Source organism: Macrobrachium nipponense, chromosome 6 (genome assembly GCF_015104395.2).
Source record: "Macrobrachium nipponense isolate FS-2020 chromosome 6, ASM1510439v2, whole genome shotgun sequence".
NCBI lineage: Eukaryota > Metazoa > Arthropoda > Malacostraca > Decapoda > Palaemonidae > Macrobrachium > Macrobrachium nipponense.
In genome coordinates this window covers 42,115,291-42,129,541 of record NC_061108.1, presented here as the reverse complement: position 1 = coordinate 42,129,541, position 14,251 = coordinate 42,115,291, and the positions used below count along the sequence as shown (strand labels likewise).

The 14,251-nt window shown below is 39.9% G+C and overlaps 1 protein-coding gene across 5 annotated transcripts in view; it reads left to right on the top strand.

Annotated features, from left to right (window-relative positions):
• The window catches only part of LOC135216120 (trithorax group protein osa-like), a 596,580-nt gene that overhangs the window by 302,585 nt on the left and 279,744 nt on the right, over positions 1–14,251 (top strand). The window lies entirely within an intron of this gene.

Genomic DNA, 14,251 nt, shown 5'->3' with positions numbered 1-14,251 from the left:
AAGAGATCATAGTTTTGCACTTAGAAAATCAGAGTTTGTATCTTTATTCTTTAATAAGTATGAATGGTCTTTTAGATCTTCTAGTTTCCTGTAATGAGAATAGATATGCAAAACAAAGCATATTTTTAACAAGTTATATTGCATGTTTCTTCTGTACTATAGTATGTCCTGATAAAGGTAAGTTATTTTTTTTATGTAACCACAGGGTTATCCTGACTTAAAATATTTTCCAGGGAAAATAAGAGTATGGGAGCTCTGATTTTATTGCTTGCCTACAGCATTATCAAAATTATATAAACCATAGAGAGAATGACATTAGGAAACATGAATTATGCCTATTGTAGTCAACTTTTGAAAAGGTTTTACAGTATATATTTTTGGATATATAAGATTATTTATTTTTCTGTCATGATTGGGTATTGATAGCATTAATTGGCTTGCAATGTTACTTATTCTAGTTTTGCTTTTTTAAGGAAACTTGTGTTCATTGTCTTTTTTTTGTTATTTTTGTTTTGAGGCTTTGGTATTAGAGGGACACTTTATATGTTTATGTTCTGTTTTAATGAGATGAGCAGGACTCATACAGGGGAAACATTCGTAAGTTTTGTTTTAAAGGATATTTGCAGGTAACATCCCTGCAAGAATTATTCAAGAGAAGAACTGTTCAGTGTTTTTGTATTTTAAGTATACCTTTAGTCTAATGCAATACTCAGAATAAGGGAAGGGTGTGTCCTTCCTTTACATATGATATGAAAAAAGTTAGGAAAATACATAAAGGAAAAAACTATGGATGATGTTTAAAGGAAAGAGAAAGCTTAAAATAGCAATATTTCTTTTCTAAAAGGAGTTAAACATACAATATTTATTACACATCCATTCAGAAAAAACTGTAACCCACTACTTGGTCATAAGTCCAGGTTTACCTGCATTCATATTAGTATATTTCTTTTTACTAAAGCAGTAAAAAATTTATTAATGAATGCAGGTGGACCTGAACTTATGACCAGTTCAGCAGATTAAAGCTTTTTCTGAATGGTCAGCATGAACTGCTCGCCACTATATGCAACCACAACATGACAGCTTTTAACTTTGGTAAGTAAATATTAGTAAAGTAGAAGTGCCTGTTTGGACTACAAAACACTGAAAAACTGTTGCTTATTTTTTTTCTTTTCATTTTTTTCTTTTACAAAAATTTTCCACATCACAATGCCTTTAATTACACATGGATATAAATATTTTACTGGAATGGAGAATTCTGCTTAGGCCACAAATCAGAGTAACCTGATGATGTAATTAAGTCAGTATATTAAAAAATGAATTGGACAGATATAAAATCTTACCTACAGTTAAAGTTAGCTTACGTCTTTGTGTTGTTAGGTGCAATTAGTAATCAAAATAAAAGAATATTGCCTAGCAGACATGCATTGACTGTCAACTGTCTATAATCACCTGGTTAATGTCAGGTAGCATAGGAAGGTGTACATTCTTTTCTGAGGTCTTCGTGCTTGTTACTTGTTCGTACAGTGTGATTTGACAGTATTAAATTTGGCTTATTTTCTCCTTTATGGTATTGTGCTTGTTTTTTGTTTTGCATTATGTCATATATGACAAGCAGATACAGTAGTACCTCGAGATACGAAATTAATCCATTCCGAGGCGCCTTTCGTATCATGAGGTTTTCGTATCTTTGACCACATTTTACATGTAAAATGGCTAATCCGTTCCAAGCCCTCCAAAAACACCCCAGTAAATTTCATAATAAAGCTAAATTGACCTATAAACAATGAAATACTACAACAATTTGGACCATTCAATACCTAAATTAATAAAAAAAAATGCAAAATATAACCTGTAAATAAAGTGTATATTAGTGTACATGGTAACAAGAAATATACTGTACGTAAAATGTAGAAGCTTACCTTTCGAGTGAGGCTATCTCCGAAAGTGGCGGCAGAGGAGGAGGAGGAGGACAAATGGCAGATAACATACGTACACTTAACTTTACAAAAACACATAAAAAATTTAAGGAAAACTATAAAACTAAAATTTCCGAAACACATTAACAAAACTGTAACACTTAACTTTACTTTACAAAAAAACTAAAAATAATTTTACACTTAACTTTACAAAAAAAACTAAAATAATTTTTTTTTTTTTTTTTTTTTTTTATACAGAATTTCAAAATTTCAACTTCATCACCACTTTCAACGTTCTGTTTATCACTTGGTTCTTCCTTTTTGCTTTCAACTTTCTGTTTTTTATCACTTGGTTCTTCCTTTTTGCTTTCAACTTTCTGTTTTTTTATCACTTGTTCTTCTTTTTTTTGTTTCTTACTCCTGCTAATGCTGAAGGCCTCTTTAAAAAATAACAAAAATCCATGGAAGATTGCTTCTGCCTACTTTTCCACAATGTTCCTGAAACGGGACTCAGGCAAACGTCATCGAAACTGCGCAAAGCATAACCGACCTGTGTGAGCCTTTTCGGGGTGTCTTTTTTCGATAAACGATTGCACTTTATGAAAAGCGGCTAGAACATCCTTAATTTCTGCCGTTGTCATAGGGTCGTCGTCGTCCTCCTCGCCGCTGCTAGAGAACTCCTCTTGAACGACGTTATGTTGCATGGCCTCCAACTCCTTCAGGTCATCCGTCGTAAGCTCCTCTTGGTGCTCCTCGAGAAGGTCGTTGATGTCGTCCTCGTCGACGACCAGCCCCATGGACTTGCCGAGTGCAACGATCTCTTCAAGATCTGGTTCCAAAACAGTTTCGGGATCGCCAACTGTTTCGGCTCTGCAGCACCAGCTTTGCCCACGTCGAATCCCTCAAAGTCTCTGGCGGATACGGCATCAGGCCAGAGTTTCCTCCACGAGGAATTCAAGGTTCGCCTCGAAACCTTCTGCCAAGCTTGATCGATGAGTCGGATACAAATGACAATGTAGAAATGCTCCTTCCAAAATTGACGCAAAGTGAGGTTTGTGGTATCGGTGATGTCGAAACATCTCTTGAAAAGATGTTTCATGTACAGCTTCTTAAAGTTCGCTATCACTTGCTGGTCCATGGGTTGGAGGAGAGTGGTGGTGTTGGGCTGAAGAAAACGAATCTTAACGAAGGAATACTCCGCTAGGATATCTTCCTTGAGGCCAGGAGGGTGGGGAGGGGCATTGTCCAACACCAGCAGACATTTCAGGGGAGGCGCTTCTCTTCCAAGAATTTCTTCACTGTCGGGCCGAAACACAGATTTACCCACTTGGTGAACAAAAGCCTCGTTACCCAGGCTATTGCATTAGCCCTCCACATCACTGGAAGCTTCTCCTTAAGCACTTTGTGGGCCTTGAAGGCTCGAGGAGTCTTGGAATGATACACCAGTAGGGGCTTCACCTTGCAATCCCCACTGGCATTAGAACAAAGTGCGAGCGTAAGCCTGTCTTTCATAGGCTTATGCCCGGGTAGCTTCTTCTCTTCCTCCGTGATGTACGTCCAGCGAGGCATTTTTTTCCAAAAAAGGCCAGTCTCATCACAGTTGATAACCTGCTGAGAACTGTAGCCTTCCTTGGTCATCATCTCGTCAAAAGTTTTCTTAAATGCTTCGGCCGCTTTCGTGTCCGAGCTGGCAACCTCCCCATGACGCACCACCGAATGGATGCCAGTCCGTTTACGGAATTTCTCAAACCAGCCATGCGAAGCCTTGAACTCTGTGGTTGGCGTTGAAGTCCCTTCCCCTCCGTCGTCTTCCGCCTGCGCAATCAAATCGCCGAAAATAGCGCTGGCCTTGTGGGCGATTGCTGTCTCCGTTACCGTATCGCCAGCGATTTCTTTGTCTTTTATCCAGACGAGGAGCAGCCGTTCCATCTCGTCGTGCACATGAGTCCTCTTGCTGGACAAAATAGTGATGCCCTTCTACGGTGTAGCTGCTTTGATGGCATCCTTCTGTTTAAGGATGGTGCCTAATGTCGACGGATTACGGCCGTATTCCTTTGCAATCACACTCAATCACATACCAGCTTCGTACTTCTTGATGATCTCCATCTTTGTCTCCAAAGAGAGCATGCGCTTCTTTCCGTGAATTTCAACTTTCTTGGGACCCATGACTACGTTATCTTGTACATAATTTACATATAAGTTACACAAAGTTTTCGCACAACACGATAATAGTACTGCAACGAAATCACTAACGAATTTACATTACTAAACGAAATCGTTGGACCGAACGAATGCCGTGTGCGCACGATAAAGATGCTGGTACGAAGAGGCCGAGATAGGTACGCCACCACGTATACGTATAAGATTCATGATGGGAGGGATGCTGTCCAATAGGAGAGAAGGAGCTCATGGTGGTGACTAGCATCAGGAACCAATGGGAGAGCAGGAGGATGGTGGCGAGTCTACTAGTACTAAGATGGCAGCGCGCGGCGCGAGTTTCAAAATTGTTATCTGGGCGAATCTCGGACTTTCAGAAACCTTTCGTATATTGAAAATTTTTCGTATGTAGAGCCGTTAAATTTTTCGCATTGGCTTTCGTATCTGGAGTTTTTCATTAGTTGAGCCTTTCGTATCTCGTGGTACCCTTGTATAGTAGTGTTAAGTTCTGTATTCAGTTGGGTATGATGGTCACATGGGTATTACTAGCAGTGGTAAATACAAAGTGTGATTTGTTTTTGTGTGTGTAGAAATATAAGGAGTGGTCCGATGAGAAAATTAAAATTTTTGTCAAGTATTGGAAGATGCAAAAGGTTATATAGGCAGTTAATTAGTTCTGGCCATAAGCCTGCTACATCTGTTTCTCTTTCTTCCAGTGTTGCTCCTCCTTTGCTCTATAGGTGGGGTTTCTCTCTCACCTTTGCTCCATTTTCTAATGCTCCGTTTATGGTTCATGAGAAATGAATAGATAAACTTTAGTTAACTTCGATAACCAGTTAGGCATGTTATTGAGTATATTTTAGGCAAGGATTATGGTTTCCCCATTGTTTTCAAATTTTTTATCATTATTGCGACATTAAAAAATTTCATATCTGATGCCCCATATTCCTCACGTATTGACAACTGTACCTATGGTACTGGTGGCTCTTCCTCTTCCGCTGATTCTTTTGTTGTGCAAACAGCTCTTGTTGCCTTGTCAGGGTTCTCAGTCAAGTTGAAGCTTTGCCTCTTTCTGGATTTGTTGTTGAAGCATTAGCAGGTGCTTTATCTACTGTGATGATGTCATGCAAGAATCCTCCACCATTGTCCATCTAGCTGTCTCCCTCCCAACCATTCATCTCATTTAGTGAGTGACATGTTCTCTCCCAACTGTTCGACACTTCCCATTCACCTCCAGTAACATTGTTGCTTACAGTTTCAGTTACATCAGTCTCATGCACCTACCACCTTACTGTCTCAATTCTCTGATTTGCCAGTCTCTGCTACCCTGGTTCTTCCTTTAGACTGATGGATTTGGACCCCAATACAGTTGATTCTCTATTGGTTGCACGGTTTCACTTTATTCTCACCTTGTTACAGAAGATAACCTGTTGTTTGGCACTCTTTCTGTGACTTCTACTTTAGATCCAGAATTAATTAAATCATAATCTTTTACCATTTTTTAAAGTAAAATAGCATGTCCTCTGTTTTGCTACTAGAAAACCTTACACTAGAGAAGGTTGTCTATGCAATTCTGTGGTGTACAGTACATGATTTTTACTTGAAAATATCAAAATTTAATATGAGAATTGTAAACTCCTTAGTCACTTGGTTGCAGTGGCAACAATTTTCTCTTGAACCAAGACAAGAGTAATCTTGGATTCTTTCCTATTGTTAGGATTTTAGGAAATCCCAGTCTTGAGAGGGACCATGAAGGTACCTTCATAACTGAGGGTAATTGTTGTCTACAGCTTTGAACTGTCATAGGTTTTTGATTCTGGCACTTGAGCTGGTACTACTTGAGGGAATAACATCCTTTTTCCCTGTGAGGAACCTCTGACAAGTCTGGCTATGAGGGCCTTACACCCTGCTGTAGATCCACCATCTGGCAGCAGTAAGTACATACCAGGAAGGATCACGTAACAGGAAAGAATGTAGAGAAGCATTTTTCCTCTTTTGAAATTTTTTTTTTTTTAGGTTGCTGGGCTAAGTGGGAGTTACTATGGTTACGTTAGCCCCACCACCTGTATGCAGTGTGATAATCTTACCTCTTGTAAGATTCCTCTCAAATAATGAAAAAATTTCATAAAATTAATTTGGAAAGTGGAAACAACCCAGCCTCATCACATCTTCAAGGGTATTCATGGATAATTCTGATAAAAAATATTAACATTTCAATGCCACTTGATAGGAAACAGAAGATTATAGACAGTGCCAGGTCAGCCAAGCATTATTCTCTAGTTTATTTTGGATGCTGATTGCACCTAGTGAAGCAAAGATGTGAGCTAGCTCTATCAAAAAGTATCAGATAATTTCATTTTGTAATTTTTTTTTATTATATTACCAGTCAGGAGTAATTAGTGCTATCAGATTCACATTATCGTGTAAATAACTTGCTATCGAGAGAAATTATATGAGTGGTATTATGATTTGAATGTGCCAGTATGTATGAGTGTGTATATATAGTATAGCCAGTCCCCGGTGATTGGGGCGTCTGTTCCTGATGGCGTGACTATAACTTAATATTGGCGAGAACAGTGCCAATCCGTGGTTATTGGTGGCAATAATGAGAGACTGGCACCAAAAATCCAGTTATCATCTTAGCTAGACAAACACTAAAACCAGATCGCTGATAACTGAGGCTGCCGATAACCATGGGCTGCCTTTGTGTATATATAATTAGATTAAATTTTATATGTACAGGCAGTCCCTGGTTCCATTCTCGGCAGGGTTTTGTGAAGTGAAAACCGCCAATAGCTGAAACTTGGCAACTTATGGCGCTGAGCTTTGGTTGATGGTGCCTCTGTTAGGTATGTTATGCCGCCATAACTCTATTATCGGCACCTTATGGGGCTGATAACTGAAACTCCGCCTCTTATGGCGCCATAAATTGACAATTTTATGGTGCTAGACAAGTGCCATTAATGGAGTCTGCCAATAACCAGTGACTGCATATATAATATATATATATATATATATATATATATATATATATATATATATATATATATATATATATATATATATATATATATATATATATATATATATATATATATATATATATATATATATATATATATATATATATATATATATATATATATATATATATATATATATATATATATATATATATATATATATATATATATATATATATATATATATATATATATATAATATAATATATATATATATATATATATATATATATACAGTGGACCCCCCATATTCGCGTTCTCTGGATTCGCGGACTCACACATTCGCGGATTTCTCTCGGGAACGTTTCCCTGCATTATTCGCGGGAAAATTTGCGCATTTGCGGATATTTTTTCTATGAGAAAATATCCACAAATTCCTGGTTTTTGTTATCAATTTCATCATAAAATGAACTTTTTGTGATAAAACTATTAAAAAAACCAAGTATGTAGTGTGTTTGTAGTGGTTTGTAGTGCAGCCACTGTTCATCCTAAAAGGAGCTTGCAAAAGAAATTGACAGGTTACAAAATGGCTTAGCTCCTAATAAATAAACCACAACAACCCAGGTCTATTTTTTATCCAATTCATAGTCACAGGTTATCAACATTTTCTTTATTCTGGATACTCATAGGGCTTGGCAATAAAAACAGGAAGCAACACGCAAACCAATATATATGTACTGTATTATTCTTTGTGGTTCAAAGGTGACTTACCTAATTATGTTAGGTCTGGCTGTGGGATTATTACACCTTCCCCAGCAATATCTCAGCATGACCACCGCTACTCATTGCAATGGTATTTCATGAATTTTTCATTTATATAAAACTTAATTTTATTGTGTCTGGTTGCAGGATTATTGTGACTACCAGTTTGGGAATACATGCAGTCCCCAGTTATTGACGGGAATTTTCCCTTAAAAAAGGTCCTTGTTCTTGGCCAGGAATGATTGGCTAAGGGACAACAGTAACTTAATAACCAGGTATATAAGTAGTGAAATGTTCCTATATTAGAGAGGCCAGTATTCTAATATGAGCTCCTGATCCAAATTAGTCAAGAAGACTGCCTTTTGCAGAATATGAGTTGTAGTTGTATTGGGCCAATAAATTGAGCAGGTGACAATTCTGAGAATCTTACTCAGGGACCAGGAATGGGAAACCTTCCAGGAGCTCAACCTTATAATGTAAAGGACTGGAGGATAGAATTAATAGTTTCTATACTAGAATCAGTTCCAAAACCATAAGGCAAGTGTTCCACTAATGCTGCCTTGTATGCCATGATTATTAAAATAGCAAGAAACTTGACCTCAAAAGGAATAATGTAATGCAAAGCTTTTTCAACAGATTTCAATTGGGCTTTGTGCTGATGTAATCTAACCACATTTCCATATGGACTTGTATGTCTCAGACATGAAGTCCATAGTTTTTACCTAGCAATTTTAGGCTTATAATCTTCAGAGTAGAAATACTAGCTTTAAAAATCCACAAGCTAAGGTCATAGCTACGAGAAGAGGATATGTAGACAACTTCCCCTCCATATGTCTGGGATAGAGCAATGAATGGCAATATAAACTATTCTCTTATGGAGGAATGATATGTTAGTTGCATTTGACAACATCTTCGAGGGTTGCGAGAGAGAGAGAGAGAGAGAGAGAGAGAGAGAGCGTCGTTGGGTTGTTTGTAATTGTTGGGAATAATTGAGAGTTTAAGTTTGAGAGAGAGAGAGAGAGACGAGAGAGACGAGAGAGACGAGAGAGAGAGAGAGAGAGAGAGAGAGATTGAGAGAGAGACCGAGAGAGACCTTACCTTACCTTACAGACCTTACATCTTGTTCGGGTTGCCCCAGGTCCCTCAGTGTGAGGCACCTCTAATGTCTACCAGAGAGTTGCTAGTACATCTTCCGGTATATTTTGCATCTTCCAATCATGGTCTGGGATGCAGTTTAGATATTTGTCGAGCTTATTCTTAAACACATCTACGCTCACTCCTGATATATTCCTCAGATGAGCTGGCAACGCATTGAATAGACGCTGCATTATCGATGCTGGTGCGTAGTGGATTAATGTCCTGTGTGCTTTCCTTATTTTTCCTGGTATAGTTTTGGGCACTATTAATCTACCTCTGCTTGCTCTTTCTGATATTTTAGTTCCATGATATTTTCTGCTATTCCTTCTATCTGTTTCCATGCCTGAATTATCATGTAGCGTTCTCTTCTCCTTTCTAGACTATATAATTTTAAGAATAGTCTTTCCCAGTAGTCTAGGTCCTTAACTTCTTCTATTCTAGCTGTAAAGGACCTTTGTACACTCTCTATTTGTGCAATATCCTTTTGATAGTGTGGGTACCATATCATATTGCAATATTCAAGTGGACTACGAACATATGTTTTATAAAGCATAATCAGGTGTTCAGCTTTTCTTGTTTTGAAGTGCCGTAACAACATTCCATTTTTGCTTTACATTTTGCCAACAGAGTTGCTATTTGATCATTGCATAACATGTTCCTATTCATCATCACACCAAGGTCTTTAACTGCTTCCTTATTTGTGATGGTCTCATTATTAGGTCCCTTATATGCATATAGCTTTCTTTCTCTGTCTCCATAATTTATTGATTCAAATTTATCAGAGTTAAATACCATCCTATTTACCTCTGCCCAATCATATACTTTGTTAAGGTCTCTTTGTAGAGCGTTCCTATCTTCATCACAAGTAATTTCTCTACTTATTCTTGTGTCATCTGCGAAACTACTCACTACCAGAATCCTTAACATTATTGTCTATGTCTTCAATCATAATAACAAACAGTATTGCAGCTAACACCGTACCTTGCGGCACAGCCGGATTATTTACCTTGGCTTCATCCGATTTCTCGTCGTTTGCAATAACTATCTGTTTTCTGTTGTGTAAAAATTCTTTTAACCATCTTCCTACTTTATCCCACGATATTGTGTTTTCTAATTTTCTTCGCTAATATATTATGGTCTACTTTATCAAAAAAAAAGCTTTTGCAAAGTCTAAATAAACCACATCTGTTTTTTCATTTACCCGCTTTTCTTATTTTTGAAATATGTTCTCACGGTGGACTAACAGTTGGGTTTATGTACTTTTTCCTGGTACAAAACCATGTTGTCCTATATTAAACAAGTAATTTTTTTATTAAATGCTTCATAATATTTTTCTTCATTACCCTTTCATACACTTTCATAATATGTGATGTTAGACTCACAGCCTATAATTACTTGCCTCTAGTCTTGATCCATTTTTGAAAGTAGGGGTAATATATGCTAATTTGTGCTCATCATAAATCTTGCCTGTATCTACACTTTGTCTTAATAATATTGCAAGTGGCTTTGCGATAGAATGAACTACTTTCTTTAACAAAATAGCAGGAATTCCATCAGGCCCTGCAGCAGCTCCATTTTTAATTTCATTATAGCCTGCACAATATCAGCTTCATTAATATCTATGTCAGCTAAATATTCACTATTTTCATCCCTTGACTTCTATATCATTATCTTCATTATCTATTCTAGGGGTGAATTCTCTCTTATATCGTTCTGCCAGTATGTTGCAAATTTCCTTTTTTTTTTTTCCATTCGTTAATCTCCCTTCAATTCTCAGAGGGCCTATTTCTATTCTTCTTTTATTCATCTTCTTCGCAATAGAGTATAATAGTTTGGGGTTTTGCTTGATATTTAATAGGGTTTTTTCTTCCAAGTCCCGTTTTTTCATTTTCTTTTGATTGTATAATCTTTTGTTCTGCATTTTCTATCTTACTTTTTTAGTTCTATAACTTTCCATGCATTTTTTTCTTTTGCAAGACCTTTTTTCCACTTTCTGATTTTCTGGAACAAGATCCTTCTGTCTCTTGGTATGCATGAATGATGTTTACTTTTCTTCTTCGGTATATATTTTTCCACTATTTTCTCCAATATATATAATATCTCCGTATTTACCCTTATGTCCATCACTTACGAAAATGTTATCCCAATCTTTGTTTAATTCTTCATTAATTTCTGACCATTTTATATTTTTTACTGTAGAAGTTGTATTTTCCATATCCTTCCCACTTTTTCATTTCTTGCTTATCTCTATTTTCACTTGCTTTGGAATGAACTGTTAATTCTATGACATTATGGTCTGAAATACTCGCATTATAAAACTATTATTTCTTTAACATAATTCATCTCGTTCACAAATACTAGGTCTAAAGTATTTTCCTTTCTTGTTGGCAGGTGATTTATTTGTTGAATGTTGGTAATTTCTAGTAGCATATCTAATAGCTTTTCAAATTGCCTCTTATCTTCTGCACTACTATTACTCTCTTTTTTATATGTATAAGTACAACCACAATCTCCTATTCGTTCTTTCCATTCTACGAAAGGAAAAGTTGAAAGTGAAGTCACCAGATAGGAGAATAGTCCCAGTCTTGTGATTTCTACATATATCATCCAACCCCTTTTTCAATTATTAAGTCAAACTCTTTAGTATTAGGAGGTCTATATATTACTATGTTCATCAATTTTTCAGATTCAAATTCTACCGCTATTAGTTCACATTCTGAGTTACTATATTTCTCATATATTTTCCTTCGTTTTTTGTCTTTCCCATATATTGCGGTTCCCCCTTGATTCCTATTTTTTCTATCTGATCTATAAGTTTGGAACCCTTTTATTTGATCATCATTCCCAGTCTCTTGGGAATACCAGGTTTCACTTATATCATTATATCTATTTTCTTTTCATTTTGGGTTAGTTCTTCTAAGTACTCTATTTTTCTTTTTGAGTTACTCGTAACTAACTAGAGAGAGAGAGAGAGAGCGTAAGTGGTCGTGGATAGTTAGCGATAGTCTGCTTTTTGAGCGATCATTTGGGTTGTCTGCTGGCGAAATTGCGAGTCAGTCTTGGATCAGTGTCTGTACTGGACAGTCGATTTTGGCAGCGGTCTTGGATATTGTTAATGGTCAGTTGTGTTGTGTTTCTGGGTTAAGTTGTTGTTTGATTTGCTGTTGATGTCACATGCTTAGTAATTCTGCCTGTGTTGTTGAGTTTGTTGTGCTTGTGTGTTGGAAGGTTGTTGAACTAGTAAGTTTCTGTTGAGTTGTATATGAGTTGTTGTATGGTTGTAGTACTTGTTTGGTTGTTATTGTGATGTGATTCTCAGCAGTTGTTGTGTCTAGACAACTGTATCCAGCGGATGGCACAGTGTTTCGCCCTGAATGTCTCAAGTCTGAGGAAGAAGAAGCAGCCAGGTCGCCAGCAAAGAAGTCTCGATTGGAGGAGTCCTCATCATCGAGGCAGGTCTCGTCACCAGTGTCACTACCTAAATCTTCTGTTCCTTCCCAGCAAGGGGACCTAGGTGAGTTTGTTGCTGGGCCTCTGCCCATTGCAGAGCCCAAGTAGAGTGGCAGCCGTTGGAGAATGGATCATACACCACGGTCGTCACCGCTCCCTGTCCAGTTGTTCCCCGCAGAGAGACCTCAATCTCGTGGTGCCCATGATGGCCCCTCGGGCAGGGTGCTCTGCCCTTTTGCCAGATATTCCCCCTGCAACCTCAATGGATTTCGCCTTGGTACCGGTGCGCCCCATGGCAGCTGCCCATGCTGGGCAGGATCCCTTTCTTGTCGTTCTGCTCCCTCCTTCCGCCCAGCAGAGGAGGAAGAGTCGCTCAGTCTCACCAGCCGGGGTTAGTGAGCAAACCTGGACCAGTGGGTGTCCCATGACTGCCCCACCTCTTAGGTCCGGGCCCCTGGGTTAGGGGAGCTCCCCTTACCTTCGGACATCCCTGGTCAGAGTTGTCCTGGGTCGCCAGCTGTTCCCCCCTCTCCCGTGCAGGCCCCCTCCGTCCATCTGGAAGATGACGAGGATGAGGCATCTGTCCAGGACGGCCTCCAGAGCGCCCTAGAAGGGCAGGGTGCTACAGATGAGGGGTCCACCTTTAGGCGAGTCCTCGAACTGATTAGGGCGAAGAACCACCTGGCTGAGGCAGCTCCACCCCCGGACGCCAGGAGGTCCATGGCAGTCGTAAGGAGTCTAAGCCCTCCCTGTGCCTCCCACCAGCGGGCAACACATCCCAGGCGCTAGCCCATGCAGACCAAGTGGTGGCAGGTTCTAGGAACTCCTTGAGGTCCCACAGGTCTCTCAAGCTCCTTCTGGCAACCAAGGCCAGGCAAAGGAGAGACTATGCTCTAGAGGGCTTCACCGCAGCCCCCAGGGGCCCTTACCTCCGTGTCCCCTGGTCTGTCGGAGGAGAAGCGTCTGGCGGGTTTGGTCTCCTTCTCCCAACCGGAGGCCATGGCTTGGGCTACAGTCCTCATGGCCTCCTGGCTTGACCTTTGGTCTGGGGCGGTGGCCAGGTTTGCCATCGAACATGACATGAAGGACGAGGTCGAACTGGCTCAATTCAAGGAGCTAGTCCTGTCTGGGGGGAGGTCGATCAGCTTCCTCACCACCCAGTCCATTATCCAGTGGACCATCTGGGTGCTTCGGAGAAGGGACGCAGTCCTGGCTAGGTTACCAAGGAGCCTCCCCGACAGAGAGGCCAAGGCCCTGAGGAACTCCCCGCTGATTGGGGAGTCTCTCTTCCCAGACCAAGTCGTAGAAGAGTCCTTAGAACGGTGGAGTAAGGTAAGCCAGGACTCATCGTTTATAGGACTCCAACCTTCAGGAACGCTACCCAGAGAAGGTCTCAGGAAGTATCCCGGTCAAGGCCCCAGAGCAGGCACGGAGGTCAGCCCTCCTCGGCCTCCTTCAGACCTAGGCCTTCTGCCTCCCGTAGAGCCCGGAACAGCCACTTCTCCAGGAGGACATAGAACAGGAGGCTCCCTTTCCTCTCTCCCGCCACGTGTCCGGGGTTGCCTCTCTTATCATTGGTGGAACTTGGAGAATCTCGGAGCCGACCCTTGGACAGTGCAGTGGGTGTTCAGCGGCCTTTTCCTGGTGGTGAAGTCCTTGCGGGGGTGGAGGCCGGTCATAGATCTGTTGGTCTTAAACGGGTTTGTCTGGAAGACTTCCTTCACGATGGAGACCCCGAGAACGGTCCTGGCAGCCCTGAGGGAAGGGGACTTCATGTTGTTCCTGAACCTAATGGACACATACTCCCAGATCCCAGTGCATCCTTCCTGCAGGAGGTACTTGCACATCAGGTGGGAGGGCAAGTCC